The following is a 12,015-nucleotide window of genomic DNA, read 5'->3' on the forward strand; positions in this document are numbered from 1 at the left end:
TTTTCGACACACTACCCCCCCTTACGTATTTTTCGATATTTTCGACATATTAACCCCTTTGTTTTTTTTTCCCACATTTTCGACACACTACCCCCCCTTACGTATTTTTCGATATTTTCGACATACTAACCCCTTTGTTTTTTTTCCATATTTTCGACATACTAACCCCTTTGTTTTTTTTCCACATTTTCGACACACTACCCCCCTTTACGTATTTTTCGATATTTTCGACATACTAACCCATTTGTTTTTTTTCCACATTTTCGACACACTACCCCCCCTTACGTATTTTTCCATATTTTCGACATACTAACCCCTTTGTTTTTTTTCAACATTTTCGACACACTAGACCCCCTTACGTATTTTTCCATATTTTCGACACACTACCCCCCCTTATGTATTTTTCCATATTTTCGACACACTACCCCCCCTTACGTATTTTTCGATATTTTCGACATACTAACCCTTTTGTTTTTTATCCACATTTTCGACACACTACCCCCCCTTACGTATTTTTCCATATTTTCGACATACTAACCCCTTTGTTTTTTTTCAACATTTTCGACACACTACCCCCCCTTACGTATTTTTCGATATTTTCGACATACTAACCCCTTTGTTTTTTTTCCACATTTTCGACACACTACCCCCCCTGACGTATTTTCGATATTTTCGACATACTAACCCCTTTGTTTTTTTTCCACATTTTCAACACAATACCCCCCCTTACGTATTTTTCCATATTTTCGACATACTAATCCCTTTGTTTTTTTTCCACATTTTCGACACACTACCCCCCCTTACGTATTTTTCGATATTTTCGACATATTAACCCCTTTGTTTTTTTTTCCCACATTTTCGACACACTACCCCCCCCTTACGTATTTTTCGATATTTTCGACATACTAACCCCTTTGTTTTTTTTCAACATTTTCGACACACTACCCCCCCTTACGTATTTTTCGATATTTTCGACATACTAACCCCTTTGTTTTTTTTCCACATTTTCGACACACTACCCCACCTTACGTATTTTTCCATATTTTCGACATACTAATCCTTTTGTTTTTTTTCCACATTTTCGACACACTACCCCCCCTTACGTATTTTTCGATATTTTCGACATACTCACCCCTTTGTTTTTTTTCAACATTTTCGACACACTACCCCCCCTTACGTATTTTTCCATATTTTCGACACACTAACCCCTTTGTTTTTTTTCCACATTTTCGACACACTACCCCACCTTACGTATTTTTCCATATTTTCGACATACTAATCCTTTTGTTTTTTTTCCACATTTTTGACACACTACCCCCCCTTACGTATTTTTCGATATTTTCGACATACTAACCCCTTTGTTTTTTTTCCCACATTTTCGACACACTACCCCCCCTTACGTATTTTTCGATATTTTCGACATACTAACCCCTTTGTTTTTCTTCCACATTTTCGACACACTACCCCCCCCTTACGTATTTTTCCATATTTTCGACAAACTAACCCCTTTGTTTTTTTTCCACATTTTCGACACACTACCCCCCCTTACGTATTTTTCGATATTTTCGACATACTAACCCCTTTGTTTTTTTTCCACATTTTCGACACACTACCCCCCCTTACGTATTTTCCATATTTTCGACATACTAACCCCTTTGTTTTTTTTCCACATTTTCGACACACTACCCCCCCTTACGTATTTTTCGATATTTTCGACATACTAACCCCTTTGTTTTTTTTCCACATTTTCGACACACTACCCCCCCCTTACGTATTTTTCGATATTTTGGACATACTAACCCCTTTGTTTTTTTTTCCCACATTTTCGACACACTATCCCCCCTTACGTATTTTTCGATATTTTCGACATACTAACCCCTTTGTTTTTTTTCCACATTTTCGACACACTACCCCCCCTTACGTATTTTTCCATATTTTCGACATACTAATCCCTTTGTTTTTTTTTCCACATTTTCGACACACTACCCCCCCTTACGTATTTTTCCATATTTTCGACATACTAACCCCTTTGTTTTTTTTTCCCACATTTTCGACACACTACCCCCCCTTACGTATTTTTCGATATTTTCGACATACTAACCCCTTTGTTTTTTTCCACATTTTCGACACACTACCCCCCCTTACGTATTTTTCGATATTTTCGACATACTAACCCCTTTGTTTTTTTTCCACATTTTCGACACACTACCCCCCCTTACGTATTTTTCCATATTTTCGACATACTAACCCCTTTGTTTTTTTTCCACATTTTCGACACACTACCCCCCCTTACGTATTTTTCGATATTTTGGACATACTAACCCCTTTGTTTTTTTTCCACATTTTCGACACACTACCCCCCCTTACATATTTTTCGATATTTTCGACATACTCACCCCTTTGAGTTTTTTCCACATTTTCGACACACTACCCCCCCTGACGTATTTTCGATATTTTCGACATACTAACCCCTTTGTTTTTTTTCCACATTTTCAACACACTACCCCCCCTTACGTATTTTTCCATATTTTCGACATACTAACCCCTTTGTTTTTTTTCCACATTTTCGACACACTACCCCCCCTTACATATTTTTCGATATTTTCGACATACTCACCCCTTTGAGTTTTTTCCACATTTTCGACACACTACCCCCCCTGACGTATTTTCGATATTTTCGACATACTAATCCCTTTGTTTTTTTTCCACATTTTCAACACACTACCCCCCCTTACGTATTTTTCGATATTTTCGACATATTAACCCCTTTGTTTTTTTTTCCCACATTTTCGACACACTACCCCCCCTTACATATTTTTCGATATTTTCGACATACTAACCCCTTTGTTTTTTTTCCACATTTTCGACACACTACACCCCCTTACGTATTTTTCCATATTTTCGACGTACTAACCCCTTTGTTTTTTTTCCACATTTTCGACACACTACACCCCCTTACGTATTTTTCCATATTTTCGACACACTACCCCCCCTTACGTATTTTTCCATATTTTCGACATACTAACCCCTTTGTTTTTTTTCAACATTTTCGACACACTACCCCCCCTTACGTATTTTTCCATATTTTCGACATACTAACCCCTTTGTTTTTTTTCAACATTTTCGACACACTAACCCCCCCTTACGTATTTTTCCATATTTTCGACATACTAACCCCTTTGTTTTTTTTCCACATTTTCGACACACTACCCCCCCTTACGTATTTTTCCATATTTTCGACATACTAACCCCTTTGTTTTTTTTCAACATTTTCGACACACTACCCCCCCTTACGTATTTTTCGATATTTTCGACATATTAACCCCTTTGTTTTTTTTTCCCACATTTTCGACACACTACCCCCCTTTACGTATTTTTCGATATTTTCGACATACTAACCCATTTGTTTTTTTTCCACATTTTCGACACACTACCCCCCCTTACGTATTTTTCCATATTTTCGACATACTAACCCCTTTGTTTTTTTTCCACATTTTCGACACACTACCCCCCTTACGTATTTTTCGATATTTTCGACATACTAATCCCTTTGTTTTTTTTTCCACATTTTCGACACACTACCCCCCCTTACGTATTTTTCCATATTTTCGACATACTAACCCCTTTGTTTTTTTTCAACATTTTCGACACACTACCCCCCCTTACGTATTTTTCGATATTTTCGACATACTAACCCCTTTGTTTTTTTCCCACATTTTCGACACACTACCCCCCCTGACGTATTTTCGATATTTTCGACATACTAACCCCTTTGTTTTTTTTCCACATTTTCAACACAATACCCCCCCTTACGTATTTTTCCATATTTTCGACATACTAATCCCTTTGTTTTTTTTCCACATTTTCGACACACTACCCCCCCTTACGTATTTTTCGATATTTTCGACATATTAACCCCTTTGTTTTTTTTTCCCACATTTTCGACACACTACCCCCCCTTACGTATTTTTCGATATTTTCGACATACTAACCCCTTTGTTTTTTTTCAACATTTTCGACACACTACCCCCCCTTACGTATTTTTCGATATTTTCGACATACTAACCCCTTTGTTTTTTTTCCACATTTTCGACACACTACCCCACCTTACGTATTTTTCCATATTTTCGACATACTAATCCTTTTGTTTTTTTTCCACATTTTCGACACACTACCCCCCCTTACGTATTTTTCGATATTTTCGACATACTCACCCCTTTGTTTTTTTTCAACATTTTCGACACACTACCCCCCCTTACGTATTTTTCCATATTTTCGACACACTAACCCCTTTGTTTTTTTTCCACATTTTCGACACACTACCCCACCTTACGTATTTTTCCATATTTTCGACATACTAATCCTTTTGTTTTTTTTCCACATTTTCGACACACTACCCCCCCTTACGTATTTTTCGATATTTTCGACATACTCACCCCTTTGTTTTTTTTCAACATTTTCGACACACTACCCCCCCTTACGTATTTTTCCATATTTTCGACATACTAACCCCTTTGTTTTTTTTCAACATTTTCGACACACTACCCCCCCTTACGTATTTTTCGATATTTTCGACATACTAACCCCTTTGTTTTTTTTCCACATTTTCGACACACTACCCCACCTTACGTATTTTTCCATATTTTCGACATACTAATCCTTTTGTTTTTTTCCACATTTTCGACACACTACCCCCCCTTACGTATTTTTCGATATTTTCGACATACTAACCCCTTTGTTTTTTTTCAACATTTTCGACACACTACCCCCCCTTACGTATTTTTCCATATTTTCGACATACTAACCCCTTTGAGTTTTTTCCACATTTTCGACACACTACCCCCCCTTAAGTATTTTTCGATATTTTCGACATACTAACCCCTTTGTTTTTTTTCCACATTTTCGACACACTACCCCCCCTTACGTATTTTTCGATATTTTCGACATACTCACCCCTTTGTTTTTTTTCCACATTTTCGACACACTACCCCCCCTTACGTATTTTTCGATATTTTCGACATACTCACCCCTTTGTTTTTTTTCAACATTTTCGACACACTACCCCCCCTTACGTATTTTTCGATATTTTCGACATACTCACCCCTTTGTTTTTTTTCCACATTTTCGACACACTACCCCCCCTTACGTATTTTTCGATATTTTCGACATACTAACCCCTTTGTTTTTTTTCCACATTTTCGACACACTACCCCCCCTTACGTATTTTTCGATATTTTCGACATACTCACCCCTTTGTTTTTTTTCAACATTTTCGACACACTACCCCCCTTACCTATTTTTCCACATTTTCGACACACTACCCCCCCTTACGTATTTTTCCCACATTTTCGACACACTACCCCCCCTTATGTATTTTTCCATATTTTCGACATACTAATCCTTTTGTTTTTTTTTCCATATTTTCGACACACTACCCCCCCCTTACGTATTTTTCGATATTTTCGACATACTAACCCCTTTGTTTTTTTTCAACATTTTGGACACACTACCCCCCCTTACGTATTTTTCGATATTTTCGACATACTAATCCCTTTGTTTTTTTTTCCACATTTTCGACACACTACCCCCCCTTACGTATTTTTCGATATTTTCGACATACTCACCCCTTTGATTTTTTTCCACATTTTCGACACACTCCCCCCCCTTACGTATTTTTCGATATTTTCGACATACTAACCCCTTTGTTTTTTTTCCACATTTTCGACACACTACCCCCCCTTACGTATTTTTCCATATTTTCGACATACTAACCCCTTTGTTTTTTTTCCATATTTTCGACACACTACCCCCCTTACGTATTTTTCGATATTTTCGACATACTCACCCCTTTGATTTTTTTCCACATTTTCGACACACTACCCCCCCTTACGTATTTTTCGATATTTTCGACATACTAACCCCTTTGTTTTTTTTCCACATTTTCGACACACTACCCCCCCTTACGTATTTTTCCATATTTTCGACATACTCACCCCTTTGAGTTTTTTCCACATTTTCGACACAAAACCCCCCCTTACGTATTTTTCGATATTTTCGACATACTAACCCCTTTGTTTTTTTTCCACATTTTCGACACACTACCCCCCCTTACGTATTTTTCGATATTTTCGACATACTAACCCCTTTGTTTTTTTTCCACATTTTCGACACACTACCCCCCCTTACGTATTTTTCGATATTTTCGACATACTCACCCCTTTGAGTTTTTTCCACATTTTCGACACACTACCCCCCCTTACGTATTTTTCCATATTTTCGACATACTAACCCCTTTGTTTTTTTTCCACATTTTCGACACACTACCCCCCCTTATGTATTTTTCCATATTTTCGACATACTAACCCCTTTGTTTTTTTTCCACATTTTCGACACACTACCCCCCCTTACGTATTTTTCGATATTTTCGACATACTAACCCCTTTGTTTTTTTTCAACATTTTCGACACACTACCCCCCCTTACGTATTTTTCGATATTTTCGACATACTAACCCCTTTGTTTTTTTTCCACATTTTCGACACACTACCCCCCCTTACGTATTTTTCGATATTTTCGACATACTCACCCCTTTGAGTTTTTTCCACATTTTCGACACACTACCCCCCCTTACGTATTTTTCCATATTTTCGACATACTAACCCCTTTGTTTTTTTTCAACATTTTCGACACACTACCCCCCCTTACGTATTTTTCGATATTTTCGACATACTAACCCCTTTGTTTTTTTTCCAAATTTTCGACATACTAACCCCCCTTACGTATTTTTCGACATACTAACCCCTTTGGTTTTTTTTCGACATTTTCGACACACTACCCCCCCTTACGTATTTTTCGATATTTTCGACATACTAACCCCTTTGTTTTTTTTTCACATTTTCGACACACTACCCCCCCTTACGTATTTTTCGATATTTTCGACATACTCACCCCTTTGAGTTTTTTCCATATTTTCGACTAACTACCCCCCCTTACGTATTTTTCGATATTTTCGACATACTCACCCATTTGTTTTTTTTCAACATTTTCGACACACTACCCCCCCTTACGTATTTTTCCATATTTTCGACATACTAACCCCTTTGTTTTTTTTCAACATTTTCGACACACTACCCCCCCTTACGTATTTTTCGATATTTTCGACATACTAACCCCTTTGTTTTTTTTCCACATTTTCGACACACTACCCCCCCTTACGTATTTTTCGATATTTTCGACATACTAACCCCTTTGTTTTTTTTCCACATTTTCGACACACTACCCCCCCTTACATATTTCGATATTTTCGACATACTAACCCCTTTGTTTTTTTTCCACATTTTCGACACACTACCCCCCCTTACGTATTTTTCGATATTTTCGACATATTAACCCCTTTGTTTTTTTTCCACATTTTCGACACACTACCCCCCCTTACGTATTTTTCGATATTTTCGACATACTAACCCCTTTGTTTTTTTTTCCCACATTTTCGACACACTACCCCCCCTTACGTATTTTTCGATATTTTCGACATACTAACCCCTTTGTTTTTTTTCCCACATTTTCGACACACTACCCCCCCTTATGTATTTTTCCATATTTTCGACATACTAACCCCTTTGTTTTTTTTTCACATTTTCGACACACTACCCCCCCTTACGTATTTTTCGATATTTTCGACATACTAATCCCTTTGTTTTTTTTTCCATATTTTCGACACACTACCCCCCCTTACGTATTTTTCGATATTTTCGACATACTAACCCCTTTGTTTTTTTTCCACATTTTCGACACACTACCCCCCCTTACGTATTTTTCGATATTTTCGACATACTAACCCCTTTGTTTTTTTTCCACATTTTTGACACACTACCCCCCCTTACGTATTTTTCCATATTTTCGACATACTAACCCCTTTGTTTTTTTTCAACATTTTCGACACACTACCCCCCCTTACGTATTTTTCGATATTTTCGACATACTAACCCCTTTGTTTTTTTTCCACATTTTCGACACACTACCCCCCCTTACGTATTTTTCGATATTTTCGACATACTCACCCCTTTGTTTTTTTTCAACATTTTCGACACACTACCCCCCCTTACGTTTTTTTCCATATTTTCGACATACTCACCCCTTTGAGTTTTTTCAACATTTTCGACACACTACCCCCCCCTTACGTATTTTTCGATATTTTCGACATACTCACCCCTTTGTTTTTTTTCAACATTTTCGACACACTACCCCCCCTTACGGTTTTTTCCATATTTTCGACATACTCACCCCTTTGAGTTTTTTCAACATTTTCGACACACTACCCCCCCTTACGTATTTTTCCATATTTTCGACATACTCACCCCTTTGAGTTTTTTCCACATTTTCGACACACTACCCCCCCTTACGTATTTTTCCATATTTTCGACACACTACCCCCCCTTATGTATTTTTCCATATTTTCGACATACTAACCCCTTTGTTTTTTTTCAACATTTTCGACACACTAGACCCCCTTACGTATTTTTCCATATTTTCGACACACTACCCCCCCTTATGTATTTTTCCATATTTTCGACACACTACCCCCCCTTACGTATTTTTCGATATTTTCGACATACTAACCCTTTTGTTTTTTATCCACATTTTCGACACACTACCCCCCCTTACGTATTTTTCGATATTTTCGACATACTCACCCCTTTGTTTTTTTTCAACATTTTCGACACACTACCCCCCTTACGTATGTTTCCACATTTTCGACACACTACCCCCCCTTACGTATTTTTCCCACATTTTCGACACACTACCCCCCCTTATGTATTTTTCCATATTTTCGACATACTAACCCCTTTGTTTTTTTTCAACATTTTCGACACACTACCCCCCCTTACGTATTTTTCCATATTTTCGATATACTAATCCTTTTGTTTTTTTTTCCATATTTTCGACACACTACCCCCCCTTACGTATTTTTCGATATTTTCGACATACTAACCCCTTTGTTTTTTTTCCACATTTTCGACACACTACCCCCCCTTACGTATTTTTCGATATTTTCGACATACTAACCCCTTTGTTTTTTTTCAACATTTTCGACACACTACCCCCCCTTACGTATTTTTCGATATTTTCGACATACTAACCCCTTTGTTTTTTTTCCACATTTTCGACACACTAGACCCCCTTACGTATTTTTCCATATTTTCGACACACTACCCCCCCTTACGTATTTTTCCATATTTTCGACATACTAACCCCTTTGTTTTTTTTCAACATTTTCGACACACTACCCCCCCTTACGTATTTTTCGATATTTTCGACATACTCACCCCTTTGTTTTTTTTCAACATTTTCGACACACTACCCCCCTTACGTATGTTTCCACATTTTCGACACACTACCCCCCCTTACGTATTTTTCCCACATTTTCGACACACTACCCCCCCTTATGTATTTTTCCATATTTTCGACATACTAACCCCTTTGTTTTTTTTCAACATTTTCGACACACTACCCCCCCTTATGTATTTTTCCATATTTTCGACACACTACCCCCCCTTACGTATTTTTCGATATTTTCGACATACTAACCCTTTTGTTTTTTATCCACATTTTCGACACACTACCCCCCCTTACGTATTTTTCGATATTTTCGACATACTCACCCCTTTGTTTTTTTTCAACATTTTCGACACACTACCCCCCTTACGTATGTTTCCACATTTTCGACACACTACCCCCCCTTACGTATTTTTCCCACATTTTCGACACACTACCCCCCCCTTATGTATTTTTCCATATTTTCGACATACTAACCCCTTTGTTTTTTTTCAACATTTTCGACACACTACCCCCCCTTACGTATTTTTCCATATTTTCGATATACTAATCCTTTTGTTTTTTTTTCCATATTTTCGACACACTACCCCCCCTTACGTATTTTTCGATATTTTCGACATACTAACCCCTTTGTTTTTTTTCCACATTTTCGACACACTACCCCCCCTTACGTATTTTTCGATATTTTCGACATACTAACCCCTTTGTTTTTTTTCAACATTTTCGACACACTACCCCCCCTTACGTATTTTTCGATATTTTCGACATACTAACCCCTTTGTTTTTTTTCCACATTTTCGACACACTAGACCCCCTTACGTATTTTTCCATATTTTCGACACACTACCCCCCCTTACGTATTTTTCCATATTTTCGACATACTAACCCCTTTGTTTTTTTTCAACATTTTCGACACACTACCCCCCCTTACGTATTTTTCGATATTTTCGACATACTCACCCCTTTGTTTTTTTTCAACATTTTCGACACACTACCCCCCTTACGTATGTTTCCACATTTTCGACACACTACCCCCCCTTACGTATTTTTCCCACATTTTCGACACACTACCCCCCCTTATGTATTTTTCCATATTTTCGACATACTAACCCCTTTGTTTTTTTTCAACATTTTCGACACACTACCCCCCCTTACGTATTTTTCCATATTTTCGACATACTAATCCTTTTGTTTTTTTTTCCATATTTTCGACACACTACCCCCCCCTTACGTATTTTTCGATATTTTCGACATACTAACCCCTTTGTTTTTTTTCCACATTTTCGACACACTACCCCCCCTTTCGTATTTTTCGATATTTTCGACATACTAACCCCTTTGTTTTTTTTCCACATTTTCGACACACTACCCCCCCTTACGTATTTTTCGATATTTTCGACATACTAACCCCTTTGTTTTTTTTCAACATTTTCGACACACTACCCCCCCTTACGTATTTTTCGATATTTTCGACATACTAACCCCTTTGTTTTTTTTCCACATTTTCGACACACTAGACCCCCTTACGTATTTTTCCATATTTTCGACACACTACCCCCCCTTACGTATTTTTCCATATTTTCGACATACTAACCCCTTTGTTTTTTTTCATCATTTTCGACACACTACCCCCCCTTACGTATTTTTCGATATTTTCGACATACTCACCCCTTTGTTTTTTTTCAACATTTTCGACACACTACCCCCCTTACGTATGTTTCCACATTTTCGACACACTACCCCCCCTTACGTATTTTTCCCACATTTTCGACACACTACCCCCCCTTATGTATTTTTCCATATTTTCGACACACTACCCCCCCTTATGTATTTTTCCATATTTTCGACACACTACCCCCCTTTACGTATTTTTCCATATTTTCGACATACTAAACCTTTGTTTTTTTTCCATATTTTCGACACACTACCCCCCCCTTACGTATTTTTCCATATTTTCGACATACTAACCCCTTTGTTTTTTTTCAACATTTTCGACACACTACCCCCCTTACGTATGTTTCCACATTTTCGACACACTACCCCCCCCTTACGTATTTTTCCCACATTTTCGACACACTACCCCCCCTTATGTATTTTTCCATATTTTCGACATACTAACCCCTTTGTTTTTTTTCAACATTTTCGACACACTACCCCCCCTTACGTATTTTTCCATATTTTCGACATACTAATCCTTTTGTTTTTTTTTCCATATTTTCGACACACTACCCCCCCTTACGTATTTTTCGATATTTTCGACATACTAACCCCTTTGTTTTTTTTCCACATTTTCGACACACTACCCCCCCTTACGTATTTTTCGATATTTTCGACATACTAACCCCTTTGTTTTTTTTCCACATTTTCGACACACTACCCCCCCTTACGTATTTTTCGATATTTTCGACATACTAACCCCTTTGTTTTTTTTCAACATTTTCGACACACTACCCCCCCTTACGTATTTTTCGATATTTTCGACATACTAACCCCTTTGTTTTTTTTCCACATTTTCGACACACTAGACCCCCTTACGTATTTTTCCATATTTTCGACACACTACCCCCCCTTATGTATTTTTCCATATTTTCGACACACTACCCCCCCTTTACGTATTTTTCCATATTTTCGACATACTAAACCTTTGTTTTTTTTCCATATTTTCGACACACTACCCCCC

Source organism: Urocampus carinirostris, chromosome 2 (genome assembly GCF_059441175.1).
Source record: "Urocampus carinirostris isolate Australia breed hairy pipefish chromosome 2, RoL_Ucar_1.0, whole genome shotgun sequence".
Lineage (NCBI taxonomy): Eukaryota > Metazoa > Chordata > Actinopteri > Syngnathiformes > Syngnathidae > Urocampus > Urocampus carinirostris.